Raw genomic sequence first — 18058 nt, forward strand, 5'->3', positions numbered from 1 at the left:
AAGGGGAGGGGGAGGGAATTGTTTCTTTACAAATTTGTGATGGAAAATACTTACCAATTATCACCCAGCCCTATTTAGAAAGAGTCGTGTAGGAGACAGAATAGTGGGTAGAGTCCCAGGGAGGCAGTTAAAGAGGTATGATAAATACAGTCCATCATACAGCTCTGCAACTTACCAAACATGGCATACCCTTTTAGATCTGACTCTTTCTGTAATTAAATACATGCCATAACATACACCAGATGTACCGCATGGTGGAGTATATCCTCCAATAGAAACCATCACTTTGGGAATGTCCTGGCTTTTGACTGCTTCATTTAACACTGCATTAAAGTTTGTGCTTGTACTCACTCAGTTATTCGTCACACCTTGGGTTTATGCATGTGGCTTGATTTGGTCATGGTTAGTAGTCTAACCTCTGCCCTTGGTTTTGATTATGAAATGAAAACAAGCCTAAGGTCTTTTTTTCTACCCACACACTGTCCCACTTTGCAGAGAGGAACTGAAAGGCGGGTGCAACATACGGTATTGAAAACATGACAGCAATGAAGGGAATTGCAGTTTCGCTCGACTCTGAACATTTAAAACAAATGTTGGATCTATGAGAGCATTTCCTTTCTGGAATTCATTTTCATCTTTTACCTGGCAGTAGGAGAGCTCCTTTGAAGTCAATAGAGCTGCAGCAGTTTACACCACAGAGAATTTGGCCAAAAGAGAATAAGGAATTCAGAAAGTTTGGGGCGGAGGGGGGGGGGGGGAAAGATACACTTCTGTTTACCCAGGGGCAGCAAAGATTCACCTTAAAACAGCAGGATACATTCTGACCCACTTGATACCCCACAGGCAGGTACAAGACAAGGAAGTATTTAGCCCAGTGGGTTTATATTAAAGGTCAGATTGAAAGTCTTACTGCTGAAAGGTTTGATGCATCCAACTTCAAGATGGAGACTGAACAGCAAAGCGCCAACAGGCTCTTGTTTCTAAGAGAAGTTTAAGGAATTAAGTTGGATGTGTATGGAGAGAAAGGGGAGCAAGTGTAACCTGCCTCACCTGCTCTCCCTTGCATCTCTCTGGTAAATTCACCCTTGTGTGGGTCAAAATCTGGGAGTAGTTCCATTGAAGTCAAGGGGATTACTCACATAAGTAAGGTGAGCCAATCTTGCCCTTATGTCTCCATGTATCATACTATCAAAGCAGAACAGTTTGGATGGCAGCATTTTGAACTCTCCTCACCACAAAGGAGCATCAGACTTTCTCCATTTCCTGGGGCTCCCAAAGGATCAAGTTTTCACTTGACAAATTGCCAGGCCACTGGGTAGAAACTAGGCGCCTTTACTGTGCTCAGAATCCCTCGCTGCACTGAATTCCAGAGAGTCTTTTGAAAGCATTTGAACCAATTACTGATGTATTTTTAACCTCCTATGCCTTGTCTCTCCAGGGAAAGGCCATTGCATTCTAGCGGACACAGCGTGACCTAAGCATGATAGACAAGGACCATCCTGGTTAGCTGTGGAGTGAATCTTCACACCAGACCACCGTGTATGCTGTAGGTGCCACATTTGTTACAGAAATCCCATTAGAGGAACAGTGACCGGCTGAGACATAATTCTGAGCATGTCTGTCTTATATACGCAAGGATACCCAACCCCCAACCCCACCCCCCTTGCCAAAAAAAAAAAAGCGTCCCAATTTTTCACATTTGCTATCTGGTGACCCAACGCTGAATGCTAAATCAGATCAGTTAACACACGGGCATTCTCCCGTGGAGCCAAGCTCTTCAAGTGGCCTTAACACAAGCAATGTAAGGAAACAACTAACTTGACTCACTGCCTGACCCCCAAAAGCAAAGAGCTGACCCAATGCAAGGGTTGAACCCAGAGCTCTAGGCAGAGGAAACGCTAGACCAGGGGGTTCCCAAACTGTGGGCTGCAGCTCTAAGGTGCGCTGAGGCAGGCCCCAGTGGTTCACCGGAGTCACTGCCTTCTCCAGTCAAGTCAAACTGTTGGGTTTCAAAGATCTTGAAGCATTGCTTTGAGTGTCTGTTGCCAGGGATTTCTCTCATTACAACTGGTTTACATTAAAATGAAAAGGAAGCATGGACATTATTTACAGTATTATGGTTTATATGTTCTAATCCTTAAAATTAATAATTTTCCTCAAGAAGGGTTAACAGTGGGTGCCTATTAGCAGCTGCACAGGTCGGCTTCAGGGAAAACAATTTGGGACCCCCTGCCCTAGAGCATGGGTCTTGTGGCTGAAGAGTGTATTGGCAGCAAGGACTATTGGGTTCTACTTTCACTTGAGCCAGTAACTTCAGCTTCCTGTGCCAGATGAAGAGTGAAAACAAGAGTACCAGTCTCATGGGGGGGAAAATGACATGAGGCTTAGTTCACGGATAGTTATGTGGTTTGAGATCACCAGAGTGAAGTATCTATTATTACTGAGCCTTAAGCCACAGAGGAGGCCCTGTCACTGCTCTTGTTCCACTGCAGTCATTCTGCTCTCTGTCCGTCACTATTCTTGGGGCAGCTCGGCACTGGCCGAGACCAGTTCCCAGAACCCCTCCTCCTCTTTGCTGATTCACCAGAGCACATTAAGTTTCCCACACAAAAAGCTGACCCACCCACCATGGTTCATGCTTCTCCGACTGCTGCTCTCTCTGGAGTCTCTAGACGAGCTCTGTGATTTCCCCAGACCACAGTTAACACAGATTCATTTATGTAATTCCCACCACCCATAGCGGTGGAGACAAGAAGGCCAGGAACTTCAACAGTGTTTGTTTTTTGGCCAGTGAGCATTAGTCACATATAGTTTCCTGCTTAAGCCTACGGAGCACCAGAACAAAGGCCTCTTCGGAAGAAAAGCTCCGGATGACTCAAGGGCTTGGAGATGGAAGAAGGGCATTCCCCCTACAAGTCACCAGTTCAAATCCTGCCCAAGTCAGCAGATGGCAAGTTTCAATTACTGCTACGAAGTGACTTATTACAACTAACATGTAATCATACCATCATCGTTACACTGCCCTCCCTCCTGCCAGCTTCTTTGTTCCACCCACCTCTTACCGTTTGACTTTTAGATTGTAAGCTCTTTGGGGCACGGGCTGACTTTGCTCTGCATTTGTACAGTGACTGCCATAAAGAAGCCTCAAGCAGAGTGGGGCCTCTAGGTGCTAATGCAACAGAGCCACAACAATCTCATCAGATGGGTGCGCAGAGGCTTATGCAACATAAGGTAGAGGTCACAGGCTAGTTTCTAGCAGATGGGCATCCACAGTGCAGAAATCACTGTTCTGCACGGCAGTTGGATAGCAAAGTAGGCAAGGAAAGTGAACTACTCCCTCGCTCCGCTCTCTTTGCATCAGGGCTGAGGCACAGCTGGCTGGGTGGGATGGGGGGAGGCTTGCACTGCATGGGGTATACACATCCCAGGACAGGGCTATCAATCCGGCATCTTTCACCAGCACAGGATTCTTTTGCAAGAGCAGCTTTGCCGCACAGCCTGGTTTTAATCATACTTCTAATCTTACGGTTTCTACAAGCCACTGCGCTATTGGAAAGCACTCATATATTGGACTGTGGGTTCACGAAAATGGCCAAACTAAGGGCTGCCATGAAGCTCCAAGGCGAACAAATCCGCCAAGAAGCGCAAGACCCACCAAGGTAGAGGAGGAACTTTGTCACATCACGTATGAAGTTTATTTTCATAGGGGAAAGTTGTGCTTGCTGATGCTTCAAAGGCCTCAAAACTAAAAATCTCAAGCACCATTTACAGGGATGCCTTTACAGAAGGCTTCTCCTATAGAACAGAATTTAGCAGTTCAAAAAGCTTTTGCGCAGATCCCAGCGAAACCTGGAAAAAATTCCATAATATTCTGTGCTGTCCTGTTGAACTTACGCATAGACTTTCCCAAGGCTGAGCACGATGTTCAGTACAAGTTTGGCTGACAGATAGCTGATTAACGGGCAGTCCTATGAAGAGGCCGTTCTGATCACATAGGATAGCGCTATTCATCTATATTCATTCTAGTTCCAATAGCTTAATGACTTTGCCACTTTAACCAGATGATGTATTAACTGGTGCATCGCATGTATTTGTATGACCTATAATGTTTCCATACCCTGTTCCAAATATGGAACCACCTGCTTTTCTCGTCTAGATACCGAGATTCTCAGTGCCAAAGATCAGTATTTTCCCTAAAATAAATAAAAAACAAACGCAAAGAAACTACCAGGAGGGATTTGATTTAAATCAAATGCATATAAATCACGATTTAAATCACTAGTCAGGAAGACTTGACTTAATCATGGTTTTTATATATATAAGTACATTCTTGTTGGTTGTTATAACCTTAATACATATTCTTCACAACTCAGAGATAGATGTAGGTTTCATTTTTAGAAGGTACACACTGTACATTTTTTAAGTGATTTATTTTGAAAACTTTTCAGATTAGTTTTACAGCTATATCAGAAAATGAATGATTGTTTGGTTATTTCATTTACCAAAGGTAATTGAAGCAGATATTTATGAAGTCACTGGGAGGTGAACTATCTCCAATTCAACAGGTTAATCATTAATATTTGGAGGATTTTCTTGCCATGCTGGATTAGGAGGAGAACATCACCAGACAGACATTTAAATTGTTTTACTTAACTAAAACAACAACGTTAAGTATTCTGGATTTTTTTCTTCAACAGCAAACATATAATATTTGAACAAAACAAGCATATGAATTTTTGAATGTATTTAAACGTTCAAGTTTTTTTTAATCAGGTTTTTGTTTGTTTTTAACTAAAATAGTTAAATGAAATATTTTAAAAACAAAAAACAAAAATTAAAAGAGACTACGTCAGCCAGGTCAACATGAGAAACTTAAAATATTGGCTTCTGCAGCTAACTCGGTCGTCTTCACCTTCATTTTCCTGTTTGTTCATAATCTGGAAAAGAAAAACAAGCTTTCCTGCTTTTTCAGGTCCCAAACGATTTCTCTTTTTGGAATGAATTAGTCCAAAGAAAGAAAATATTCTTTCTATACCAGCAGAAGAAGCTACTGCTGTTAAAAGTGAGATTATCACTTCAACAGTCTGAATCCAAGTGCTTAAGTGACTTCCACCAGTTCACTGGTGTGACTTGCTTTAAAACATCGTCAGCAAACATACATTTCTTGAATGGTTCTTATTCCCAGGATAGGTATATTTTACAGCCTGCTGCCATTATAGGTTTTCCCTTCTAGTGAGAGAATGGTATGGTAGATCTCAAAACAATGAAGGCTACACTCAGAAAGACCTCAAGACTTCTGGAATATGCTGCTCAAACAGTTTCACTTTTGTTTCTGCTGCCTGTCCCTCCCTTCTCACATTTATCTCCAGACTTCTTCTCCTTGTCCAGATCTACTCCTCCCCCAACAATCTTCTATTCATTGAACTTTTTGAAACTTTGCACTTTTAGAGAGAGGTAAGGGATTGACTCTGTGTACACAAATCTGCAGAGGGACAATAGGGTTGAGGTCTGTTATTTCTCACCACTAGATATTATTTATTTATTTAAAAACATGTTTTGCTGTTAACAAGCATGTTATCTCTGGAGACACAAATTCACAGTTTGAGAACTGCAAAACTAAGCATCTCGGATGGTACCTTCTAGACTGAGCACTGAGTCCCATTGGGCAGATAGAAAGATTAACCTAAATCTATACAGGAGCCCCTGGAACTCCATAAAATTGGGTCCCTAATCCATGAACTATTAGAACTCATTTACAAAACTTTTCTTAAACATTACATGAATATATTGTCTCATACTATAGAATTAGAATTTATAATCCCTATTCCATGATGAGATATAATGTATCTATCTTGAAATAGGTTTTTTCCTCAAAAAGCATTTTATTAAAAAAATTCAATTAAAAAAATCTGATTTTATTGATTTTTTAAAAAAAATCATTGATTTTTATCCACCTTGGAAACTACCCAAGTATAGCGGTTTTAACTCACAATCCTCATCATTCATCCACTTTTAAGTGGTTGTATTTGGTTTCACCCCAGAATCCTTTGCACTGGTTCCCCATGATGCTTCAAACCACACCACAAGTGCTGCAGCACTTCAAAAAAGCAACATTAGATTTGGTGCCACACTTAGTGCGAGGCTCCAGTCACAAAGGAGAGGATAGCCAGGGACTGAGCAAATGTGCGTTAGCAGAAGTTAAGGCAGGGAATAAAGGACAGAAATTTTCCTTGTGACACACAGGTTGAGACACCATTTAATTTCTGCCATGTTTTCCCCCAGTAAATCTCCATTCAAGGCGGGACTGCTGTGATGGCCACTAACTAAAATATCCTAGTTCTAGTCAAGGATGTCCTTATTTTAATCCAAGGGCAAACTGAGGCCCAGGGAGGTGAAGTGACTTGTTCAATGTCCCACACTGACCGACCCTACCCACCAAGCTGGAGCAGTAATTCTGTTAGCTATACACTAAACAGACGCGATAGAACTAAGCTAAGTGGAAGCTCTATTGAACTGCTATAGTAGAGATAAACAGAAGCTATGTAACTAAGAAGCAGACTATAGTCTCGAGGCAGCATCTATGCAGAGATGTGACCACATGCATTAAACCAGTGTTTTACAAACAGAAAATACTCGATATTCAAAACGAAGCTGAAGAAAAATCTGTTCAGTACATTTTCCATGACGCAATTGCCTCGTAAACTGTTCCAATAGAGGCCTCCTTTTCTGGGGTACTTACACATTCAGAAGCACTTCACCATCCAGGAGACACGCTAACAAGTCATGAATGGAAATGGAAGCGCTCCCAAATGATGGGAAAGTCTGGGTTGTTTCTAGAGGCAGCTGCTTTTCGCGCCTGCCAGGCTCAAAGAATTATTGAAAACTTTCCAACACTAATTGGCGAACACAAAAGTCTTCAGAACCTGATGCAACAAACAAGGGGGTCAGCAGAAAAAGCAGATCGCCCAGAGAAAGGCATTGTCAGTAATTGTGCCAAAACTTGGGGCAACGTTTGAGCCTGATGGTTTTACAGGGGCTGTATTGGGAGGGAAGTTACACTTGCCCATCAGCCCTGGCATGGGTAGGAAGTGGCATGAAGGGGCTGATGAGCTAAAATGAATTTAAACAGACAGGAAAAAAAATCAAAGGGAAACCCCAAGTAACATGTACATAGCTTCTTACTGTAATCCAGGTACAATACAAATGTCTAACGAAGCCTTCCCTGCAACACTGTGAAATGTTAATACAATAAATAAGTTAATTATTATTATTAATTTAGACTAAGGTCTTGGGGTCAGGTAATATGGTTTTATGTGTATTATGCATTTAAAGGTACTATGGGTGTGAGTTTCAAATGTGCCTGATGGAGCTGCAATACCACTTAACTCTTCTAGAGCACTTTTTGTCCATAGATCGCTAAGTGCTTTATAAAGGAACGATCATTATCCTCCTTTACAGATGGGAAAACTGAGGCACAGAGAGGGGCACTGACTGGCACAAGGTCACCCAACAGACCAGTGGCAGAGGTGAAAATAGAACACTGGAATCCTGAATCCCCGTCTTGTGCTCTGCCTCATAAGGTCACGCTACCTCACGCTACCTTTAAGAGTCAATGGAAGTTAGGTGCCCTAATTCTTTTGGATGCTTTTGAAAAAAAATCTTACTCTGTTTGAGTAATGGATAAATAAGTCCATTTTTCAGATGGGAAAACTGAGGTACACAGGTTAAGTGACTTGTTCTAGGCCACTGTGAGAATCAGTGCCGGAGTTCAGATAGTTCTCCCAAAATAAAGTAATAAATTTAAGCCATGTCAATGTCTCACATCTCTTTTGTGCCTTAATATGGGTCATTCCTTCCTGGGAGGCAGCCTGGGTCCAGGAGATAGGGCACTCGAGTGGGACCCAGGAGAGCTGAGTTTTATTCCTTGCTCTGCTACATAACTTTGAGCAAGTCACTTCACTTCACGCCTCTTTTATGATTTTAATTTATTATTATTTTACAGCAGCTAACTGCACAAGAGACTTAATTACTACTGTAACAGAAATAATAAAACATCCATAGAGAAGCACTTTAAGTTGTGAGCCCAGACAGTCTCCACCCACCCAAACTGATATAGTATTTGAAGTCATCAAGCTGGAGTTAACAATGTTAAGCCACAGGATTGCAATTTGACAATCCTTGGTTGCATTTATTTAAATGTGTTCCTTTCACTTCTGCTGTAACTGAGCCAACTCCGGCTATTTTCTGGATCAGATTTTGTTTTTCCTTTTAGAAAGTAGCTAATAAAAATATTGTTCCTTTAGGACTTTTTCCAAGGCAATAGGGCTGATGCAAAAGTGTTGTAATTTTTATTGGCTTTTTAACAAAAACAAAAAACTTTTTTTTTAAAGACAAAACAAGAGATGAGTGCTGGTATAAAGTGTGACTCCAAGAGTCATGTGGAATGAAGTCATCTCTCCACTGAGGGAAGCACTGTGCTAGAACATGAAAACCAGAAGCTGAAACGGACCATAAACTAAGTGAAATTGACCTGGGTAGTTTTATCATTCCAGCAAAATATAAAGAAACTGCATAAGGCCCCCATCTAAGGAGCAGGTGTAACTGTGTTAAAAGTGTGTCTGCGCTGTTGAAACGGACTCTGTACATGGTAGAGTTCTGTGTTTGTTTCTTAATCTACCTACCACCCATGTTCAGTTTACAAGTAAAAAGATGTTTTTTCCCCAACTGCTAGCTCTGGAGAATCAACCAATGATCTGAGAGCTGCAATGTTTTTTTTTTTGTTTGTTTGTTTTTTTACACAGCTCACGCATCCCTGTTAGCAATAAAGATTCTGCAACAGAAATGCATGTTAGGAGAGAAAGGATGATTCTGTGGCTAAGGCACTAATATAGGACTCAGGAGGTCTGGGTTCAATTCCTGGATCTGCTGCAGACTTCTTGTGCAATCTTGGGCAAATCACCTAATTTCTGTTTCACCCACCCTTTGCCAGTCTTATCTAATTAGACCATAGAGATCTCTGGGATAGCGTCTCTCACTATTAATTTGTGCAGTGATTAGCATAACGTGGCCCCAGTCTCCAGTCGTTGTTGGGGAATTACGGTAATAAAGCAGTTAACAATCCTGGAGATGATGAGGGAGTTAGAATAGAATCCAGACCACTCTCTCTGAGCTGTGTTGGCTCTGCAGGGCTAAGAGGAGTAAACAGTAATAAAAAATTACTTTTGTCACTAAAGTTAGCAGAGACAGTTCTGAACACAAATAGGGAGCAGATGTGTTGGTGAAGAAGGAGCTAGGTTTTTATATCATAGGCCCACGCTAACAGTGACCCACAAAGTTTTGTATTTAAAAGTGGGCTTGAGTCTTTGTTTATAATGTATAAAGAAGGCCTCAAAGAGGTTTTTTCCCATGCTTGTTCTTTTTTAACCTTACAAATACTAGAAATGTCAACGCTAGTCTTCTCTCGTTTTGTTAGAAGAACTACGACTTGTCTCAGACCATGTGTATTGTGAGTTCTCACACCTCAACTGAAACGATACAAAAAGAAAAGGAGGACTTGTGGCACCTTAGAGACTTACCAATTTATTTGAGCATACGCTTTCGTGAGCTACAGCTCAGCTGTAGCTCACGAAAGCGTATGCTCAAATAAACTGGTTAGTCTCTAAGGTGCCACAAGTACTCCTTTTCTTTTTGCGAATACAGACTAACACGGCTGCTACTCTGAAACCTGAAACGATACGGGAGCAGAAAGCTTCCAAGACATCTTTTCTTCAAAATGTTAGTTAATGAATGAAGCTATATAGGCATTAACACACAAAGCTTTGTCTAACTTGAATTCCCTTCCTCTCCCAACAGTTCAGCTTTCACTCTCTCGAATCATGCAATGTCATCATTTCACTGTCTAAGCAGGGACTGTCTCTTCTGAGTTTGTGTAGTGCTACCTGGTACAATGGGGCCCCAATCCTGGCTGGTGTCTTTGGGAGCTACAGTACTACTGTCAACCACAGAGTCCTCTAGGACAAACAAGACCTGAGTTTCTAATGTAAAAAACAAGTGCGGGGGTCAGGAGAAGAAATAAAAGCCACAGACTCACAGGCCATCTTTATAAAACTCATAAAGCAATAAAAAAAGTGCATGAGTCCATTTATCTCTCTCTCCCTACCAGGAACCGCCATTGACTTCAACAGGAGCTCTGGGTGGTCAGCACCTTTGAAACAAATCAGATCATAGAGGGTTTACATAAATGCTTTTTATCTGACCATTGTGAATGAGGCCAAACCAAGTTCTAACGACTAGGTGAACAAGAACAAGCCATGTTCTAGCCTAGCTCTCTCTGCCTGGGCTCACACATTGCTTTAATATATAAGTAGTCCACTGAGGACCACTGCCAGGCGGCATAGGTTAGAATAGTGGTTCTCAACCAGAGGTACGTATGCTCCTGGGGGTATGCAGAGGTGTTCAAGGGAGTACATCAACTCATCTAGATATTTGCCTAGTTTTACAACAGGCTACATGAAAAGCATTAGCGAAATCAGTACAAACTAAAATGTCATACAGACAATGACTAGTTTGTACTGCTCTGTGTAGTATCCACTGACAATGTAAGTACAATATTTATGTTCCAATTGATTTATTTTATAATTATATGGTAAAAAGGAGAAAGTCAGCAATTTTCAGTAATAGTGCACTGTGACACTTCTGTATTTTTATCTCTGATTTTGTAAGCAAGTAGTTTTTAAGTGAGGTGAAATTTGGGGGTAGGCAAGATAAATCAGACTCCTGAAAGGGGTACAGTAGTCTGGAAAGCTTGAGCGCCACTGGGTTAGTACAGCCCCCCAGCCCGGAGACAGCACAGAGCCGAGCAGAATATAAGGGAGCCACAATTGAATCTTGGCCTCAGCAGATAATCCAGGCCGTGATTTTGATCACAACAGTGTCCCTTTGAATAGGCAGGTTTACACTAGTTCCGAAACATCAGCCCTCAGCCTTCCAAGATCATAGCTCAACCTTTCACATGACGCGTCATTGACATTCTTATAATGGCTTTTGCTCACATTTTAACCTGTGGCTTGTCTCCGCGCTGCCCGTTTGAAGTTCTGCACTCTTAGTGATTTCTGGCAGGTCCAGTGACATTGGTTGGGGAGAGCACGGCAGTCTGACTGCAGACCTGCTCCTCGCTGGACCCGGCCCATAGAAATGGATTACATTCAAGCATCTTAACAGCAGGCAGCGATTGTTTTAAACTGCCCAATAATGAACCCAAGTTTAAGACCAGGGCAGGCAGCTCCTCCCTAGCAATACCAGGGCCAGGCTGAAGCGTGCTGATTAGAAGGGGCTCTTCATGAGCGCAGCTGGATAGAGGAATGTCGCTTAGCAGCAAAGAGAGCAAAAGCTAAGGCAGGTACCGCAAATCTAAAAACCCCTTAAAATGCAAGTCATCCCCAAGAAACCCCTCCTTTCCCACAATGCAGGCTGGGCTGATGAAACTTGACACTCATCCCAGCAGGAATAATTTCTGAGCTGGGGTTCACAGGCCTGCGGGACTGACAATCAGCAGACCAGCAAACAGCGCTTAGCACTGACATAGTGCTTTGTCTTCAGGCCATTTCCAAACACATCTCTGACCAGCCTGCCTAGATACCTAAAGATAACGGACGGGCGCCTCTGCCTCTGGCTCACTTATGTTTATGGGGCCTGTCCAGATGCACCATTAGCCCCTTCCTATGTTTGGAATGGAAGCTGCAAGGGGCAGGGACCTGGTCTTTATGCTGTATTATTTAGCCAAAGTGCCACATACGCCTGGAGCACTACAGAAATATGAACAATATGTTCCAGTCTGCCCTTGTTTAGAATGGCATTTCCCGGCTACAGACAAGAAGAAAACAGATCCTATAGCACACCAATGCCAACCTCTAAATGATGAGACAACCAGAAATCAGCAGTGATGCCCAGCCCGGCAGCCAAAGAGTGCCACGCAATCAAACAGCCAGCACACAAAAGGAAAATCCAGTTCCTGTTTGAAACCGAACTTGATCCGAGTTAAGCAGTAGATGACGACGGCCAATGTCCTTCCCATCTCTCTGGTTTCAGGTCCCCGTTTGTTCCTTCTGCTTGGAATTAAGGAGAGGATGCCATTCTGTGAGCATGTGTGTGTCCTTCCTGTCAAACCTACACCCATGCGTGGAGGTTACAATCCAAACCAAGCCAGGATTGCAGTGTTGACTGTGTTCAGGTGGGTGTGTTCCAGGGAGAGAGGGGGCTAGGGATGGAGTGCACATCTCAAAACAAAAATCTCGTCTAACAGTCTCTCCCCGCCACATAGCCTTCCACGTTTAATCGCTGCCAAGCCAAAAGGGACTGCTGCAGGCAGCAGCATCCCTAGCACAAAACCCAGCCTACCATAAGGACTATGCCCTTTTCTTTCCCCAGCCCAAGGACAATGCTTTGCCATGAACAATCCTGTAGCAAGGAGATGCAATGCCAGACTTCAGCGCCCCACCCCCACACCACCCCTGGCATTTTCCAATAGGGAGCCGCACCAGCTTCATTCATTCGCCCACCCCTTCTTTGTTGCTGGCTCAAAATTCATAGATTCCAAGGCCAGAAGGGACCATTGTGGTCATCTGGTCTGAGCCCCTGGATAACACAGGCCAGAGAACTGCCACCCAAATAATTCCAAGAGCAGCATGGGCTTGCATGATGAGCCCCCCCGCATCCCGTTTGCTGCTGTGTTCTCCACCCTCCCTTAACCCAGGCCCTTCTTACCTTCTTCCTTAGCATCCAGCTTGCAGGGGGGCTGTGGAGGAGCCCTCCAGGCGGTTTGCACGCCCCTCTTGCCCCCCAGCCCTAGCCGGAGGCTGCAGCCCTCTGGAATACAGCCTGCCACTCCCTCAGGCTAACGCTAGCTGCATCCAAGCAGGCAGGCGAGGGAGAGAAACCGGAGCAGGAGGGAATTGACGACAGCGGTGCAGCCAGAGCTGGAGGATGCTGCTGCCAGGCAAGCCCAGGGACTGTCCAGAGGAGTCTCCTCCCTCCCCCTAGCAAGCCATGGGGAGGGGAGCAGGCACTGCAGTCATGGGGGCTGGCTCGGCTGCCTAGCAAGGTGATGGCTCTTGCTGAAGAGGCTCAGTCAATGTGCCTCTAACGCTGGGCTCTGCGAATCCCCCTTCCCCGCCTGCTTGGAACAAAAGGGGAAGGAGCAGGGGAGGGAGGGGCATTCCAGCTGTTTTTGTCAGAGCTGCACACAAACCTTAATCTCCCCGTTTCCCAGGCCTGAGCCCAGCCACAAAAGCAAGCGGGAGGCTGGAAAATGTAGATCCCCATACAATGCTTGCAGGCAGCTGAGGAGGGAATCTCCACAGGGCAATTTCAATGAGGGCTTTGTTTAAAGTGCCCTATGTGTTTTTAAGGGAACGAGGGATAGAGGCCAAGATACAGCACTGGGAATCAGAAGACCTGGGTAAGGATTCTATTCCTAGCTCGGCTACTGATGCACTGAGGGGCCTTGGGCAAATCACTTCTCCGGTGCTCAGTTTCCCCATCTATCAATAAAGACCAGGGCAATCCTTACAGGTGTGTTGCAAGGCTGAATGCACCAGTACCTTAGAGGCACTCTGAAATCCCCCAATGCAAGGTGCTTTTTGTACAATTATTAATTACCATGCAGGACAGACGCACTGTAAAAAATCCCCCATTGTAACAGGGAGTCATTTTTAAAACTGCCTTGTAGGCCCAGCAGCTGTACTGAGCCACATGGATTCACAGGGGGCTCTGTGTTTTGTTTTAAAGGCTTTGCTCTGGGCTACTTTATGCTTCTTGAGTTTCAGGTTCAAATACCCCCCTCCCCCTCCCAAAATAATCAAACTGAAAGTCAGTCAAAGTCATCCAATTTCACAGTCTCCCCCGCAAAAATAATAAGTAGCCCCAGACCCACTTGGAAGGCCACCCAGCCTCACCTAAAGGTTCACAGCCCTCTGCCACAAATTCCCCCAAACTCTCCTGGCTTCACCAAGCTCTGGTGAATACACCTTAAAATACTTTTTTCCTCCCTGCCCCTAAAAAGGGGATGGGGTGGGGAGGAAATTTCCCCTCCCACTCAACAGAGATGCTTGGTTCTTCTAAGAGACCCATCATTCAAGGACCTTCAAGTAGCCCCCTTTCCTCATCATTTCGGTTTTGCTCCAGGTAACTCAAGGGAGGGTTATTCTAAACTACATTGAACTTTCTGGGTATTTTTTAAGTTATGATGACTATTATTATGTATTTGTGTAAAGGAGAGGGGGGAAGCAGGAAATACCTTGTGGCTTGAAAAAGACAGTCTGACTCTGGAGAACTTAACTCGAGTGTTTCTAGGGAGCCCAGTAAAAAGGTATCACCTGCAGCTTGTGATTCAATCCTTAGTTTAAAAGCCAGGAATGTTGGGAAGAGATAATGTCCATCCAAGTTTAGTAAGAGATGTGCCTTTTGCTATGCTATCACCATGCCGATGCCCTCAGATCTGTAAGCAGGCACAGCTAAGCTTAATCACTGCTTGGATGGCAAAACCTGCAAGGAAGAGGTAGGTGCTGCAGGAAATGGCACTTTGCCCTCCGAGTCCCCAGAAAGTAGTGCGTTTGCAGGTGTGGGGCATCTCTGTGCTGCCAGAGGTGTGTTCTTTTGGATGAGAAGTCAGCATTAGAGATCCAACGGTGCTTCACTCCCATGGCAGCTTTACTCCAAGGATCTCAATGGAGTTTACCAACGTCAGTGAATTAAGCCTCAAAACAGCCTTGTGAGGCAGGTAACTATTCTCATGTCCCATTTTACAGGCGGGGAAATCAACACAAAGAGAGTTGAAAAGACCTGCTCAAACTCAGAAACAGAACCCATGTTGCCTGACTCCTAGGCCTTTCTTCTTTGATATGTTAAAAACTTGCTACATATCTCCCCCGAAATGACTGTATTTCAATGGTGGGTGCAGCAAAGTGGGAGGCACTGTGGCCTGGTGGAGAGAGGCCTAGACTAGGCCACAGGAGTCCTTGGGTCTATTGCTGGCTCTGTCACTGGCCTGCTGGGTGACCTTGGGCAAGTCACAGCACCTCTCTGTGCTTCAGTTTCCCCATCTATAAAACAGGGACAATAATACTTAACCTCACTTTGTGAAACATCTTGAGATCTACTGACGAAAAGTGCCTTAGATATGATATTTTCAAAGCTACCTCAGGGATTCAGACAGAGTTTTGAAAATGTCACCTCTTTTTAATGTGCTTTCAGATAAGATGTTACAAAAATGATCATTAGTTAGTATTATGAAGTTTAAATAAATCCTTGTGTAACCTCCCTGGATTCAAATTTTAGGTCAATTGCACAATTTTATGAAATATTTTCATATGATATTTCAGTCTTGGTACTAAAATTTCCATATATATAATTTCACTTACAGTCCTCTCTCCATTACAGCGTATAAGGTCAGCAAGTTTTGTGTTATATTTTGTCTGAGAACAGTTTGTGGTCTGCACAGTGGTTGAATGTCATTTCCTCACTTCAGTTTCATTTTATTACAAGGTCCCAGGACTAATTTAATCTAAAATGCTTTAAAGGTAGGCTTGGAAGGATTAGATTTTTATCAGTAAATGTTGATTTCACAATGCGCACACAAACCGAAGAAAAAATATTTCTATCAATAATAGTCAAAATTTACAGACAGGCAAAGTATGAAAACTGCAGCTTCAGAACTCTTAGAGTTTGATTTAAGGCCATTGACTTTATGTATTTTGATAAGTGATGTTGACAATTTGTTTTTAATGGTTATAAAGCTTTAACTTTTTGAATCTCAGCGTCTACTGTCATTAAATAATTGTCTGACCACTGCCCCCCATAATTTCCCACAACTCTGAAAATTTAAATAGATAAAAATAGAAAAAAATGCTTAAAAATAAACTGAATTGTGCTAAGCCTATTTTAAAGGCAAGTACATCAAGAGCTGGTATGTTCCTGAATGTTTTTATATTTCATGAGCAGAAAACTTGAGTTAAAAGAGCACTTTACTTTCTCCTGCAAAACTTCCAGTACTCCTGAGAGCTCCTCTCGTAAACAGCCATCTATCAAAGTGACTCTTATTTGCATTTCACCAGTGTAGCTTCAACCAGGATGAGAGGCCAGTTGTGTTAGGCATTGTACACGCTTATAGGAGGACACAGTCCCTGCTTGAAGGAATTCACTATTGTAGGATCAGGGCTCTAAATTGTAATCTGCTCTTCGGAATCCCTGAAAACCTGTGGGGTCCCAGAGGGCTAGATTCTCCTCTCACTCACACTAGTCTACATTAGTGTAAAACTGGTGTAGGTGAGAGGAGAATCAGGCCCGTTGACCTCAACACAGAGCTGGTCAAAAAAACTTTCTACTACACTTTTTCCATTGAAAATGCCATTTTGTCAAAATCAAGAAGTTTTGCAGAAATGTAGCTGTTTTGATTAAATTTCTCAGGTCCAGGATGGAAATTCTGCTGACAGGATGGAATTCCCCCCATGCAGATTTACCAGTAGCACAGTTGTTAAGTAAGTTGGGAGACCTAGGTTCAAGTCCCTACTCTGCTTGATTTGTAGGCAGGACTTACACCTGCTTCTCCTACATCACAGGTGAGCATCCTAACCAGCAGGCTATACAGCCAGTCTCTCGGGCATGCTTTTTTCACAAAACATTTTGAAAGGTCTCAGTTTTGTTGCACAGTGGAACAAAAACAAATTTTGAAACCTCAGACTTTGTTTTGCAAAAAAAAAAAAAAAAAAAAAGAGCTGTTTTGTGGACAGCCCTGTTCAACGGGGCTCCTCATAGGTACAGGAGCTTGCACTAGCAGACCCCAAATCAGAATCAGAGCACCCTGTCCTGCAAATAGTTATGCATTTGCTTAACTTTACACAGGTGAGTAGTGCCAGTACAGTCAATGAGGCTATTATATGCATAAATGTTGGCAGGACTAGGGCCTCTGACTAACAAACGTTTCTAGCCTACTGTATTTGCCTTAACCACCCTCCTAGCATAGACTTGCTGCCTTGAGCTTGAAGTGATGGGATGTACATCTTGTTTTGAAAAGTGGCTTTTTATAGGTAGTCAAAACTCTCTCTGCTTGACTGATACATTATTTTGATTCAGTGACGGGATTTGCATTAGCTTTTGGGATCACTGCAAATCTTCAAGGTTGGGGTTTTTTTAACGGTTCTGATTGAAATGTTACACAGACAAAGTAACACAGAAACCCAGGGCATATTCAGTGCGCGCACACGCATAGTGAAAAGAAGAGCAGACGCAGGACATCTATATTGCTATATCTATGTTATCTCTGAACGGAGACAGCAGAGATGAAATGGACGCAAACTCTTAGCTATTTTGTTTTCTTTTGTTCAGCACATCCTCAATCAAATCACCAGGAGGGCTGACGAGATGTCTTGAAACACAATGACTCTGCCATTACTTCAAAGGATTACTCTTTCTAAGGCCCTGGTCGTGCAAGGTGTTCTTGGGAGGAGGCGACACCTGTCACTTCACATGGGGACCTATGAATAACTTCTTGCCGGATCAGGGCCAACATTTGCTAATTCACTCAAATCTCCTCAGTATGTATTGTTGTTTTTACAGCACCCAAAGCAGGGATAGGTGCAGCACATAAACCGCATGGGATCCCAGCCTCAGAGCTCACAATCCATGTCCCCCATCCAGCAATTGGATTTGAGTGAGCAGACCCCTGTGCCCATGCAGACCTTCACTGACTGCAGTGGGACCCTGTGCAGGGGTCTATCCATACGGATCCAATTGCAGGACTGGGGCTTAACTGGGGAGAATACCACAGAAGGGGGAAGGGATGCAACCCAAGACTCTTCAAAATCCATTCTAATCATCGTGTCTCTGGGGCTTTTTCAGCCCTTGCCATTTTGCTGATTTTTATTTTCTATTTTTCCATTTGTTTGATTGTAACCTTTTCATTTTTCTTTTTGTTTTTTAATCCTTTGCTATTTTTCTTATTTCCACCCTAACCCTATTGGACTTCCCCACCCCAAAACAATTTCAAGCACTCCTCTTTTCTTTC

The 18058-nt window shown here is 43.4% G+C and overlaps 1 protein-coding gene across 2 annotated transcripts in view; it reads right to left on the reverse strand.

Annotated features, from left to right (window-relative positions):
• The window catches only part of CLIP2 (CAP-Gly domain containing linker protein 2), a 121511-nt gene extending 108334 nt beyond the window's left edge, over positions 1-13177 (reverse strand). For both annotated transcript variants that reach the window (XM_074974912.1, XM_074974911.1), the window contains exon 1: positions 12763-13177. The gene's annotated coding sequence lies outside the window, so the exon portion shown is untranslated. The remainder of the gene's footprint in view (positions 1-12762) is intronic.
• Between the last annotated feature and the right edge of the window lie 4881 nt (positions 13178-18058).

The sequence above is a fragment of the Natator depressus genome, chromosome 17 (assembly GCF_965152275.1).
Source record: "Natator depressus isolate rNatDep1 chromosome 17, rNatDep2.hap1, whole genome shotgun sequence".
Classification (NCBI taxonomy): Eukaryota; Metazoa; Chordata; order Testudines; family Cheloniidae; genus Natator; species Natator depressus.